Here is a 416-nt window from a genome sequence, read left to right on the forward strand (position 1 = left end):
CGGATGCCACCGGCCGCCCTCCTGGCAGGGCTGGGCCCAGCGCCAGACTTCCAGTTTGGGTATTTCTGGCTCTGACGTCTGGTCGCTCTCGCTGTGCGCCGGCGGGGGATGAAGGAGCTGTTGAACGCGGGGCGCCTTTCGCCAGCGTAAGATCAGAGGCCGCTCCTCACCTTCCTCTCACCTCCCTCTTTGCGACCTCCGCTGCCTCTGAACCGGGCGAAGCACGGCAGCGCGCTGCAGCGGGGAGCAGCAGAGCACCTCTTTGGAAGAGCGCGTGGCAAAGGGCCAAGAGCTTTTTTGGAGTGGGTGGGTTTTTTGTCACTTTATCTGCTGGAGCAGGAGAGATGTAGGAGCAGTGACCTGGGCCTCGCGGGTGTCGCTGCCCTGGCCGGCCGCCCGCTCCCTGCCCCCCCCCG

This window comes from Charadrius vociferus, unplaced genomic scaffold (genome assembly GCF_000708025.1).
Source record: "Charadrius vociferus isolate BGI_N301 unplaced genomic scaffold, ASM70802v2 scaffold1551, whole genome shotgun sequence".
NCBI lineage: Eukaryota > Metazoa > Chordata > Aves > Charadriiformes > Charadriidae > Charadrius > Charadrius vociferus.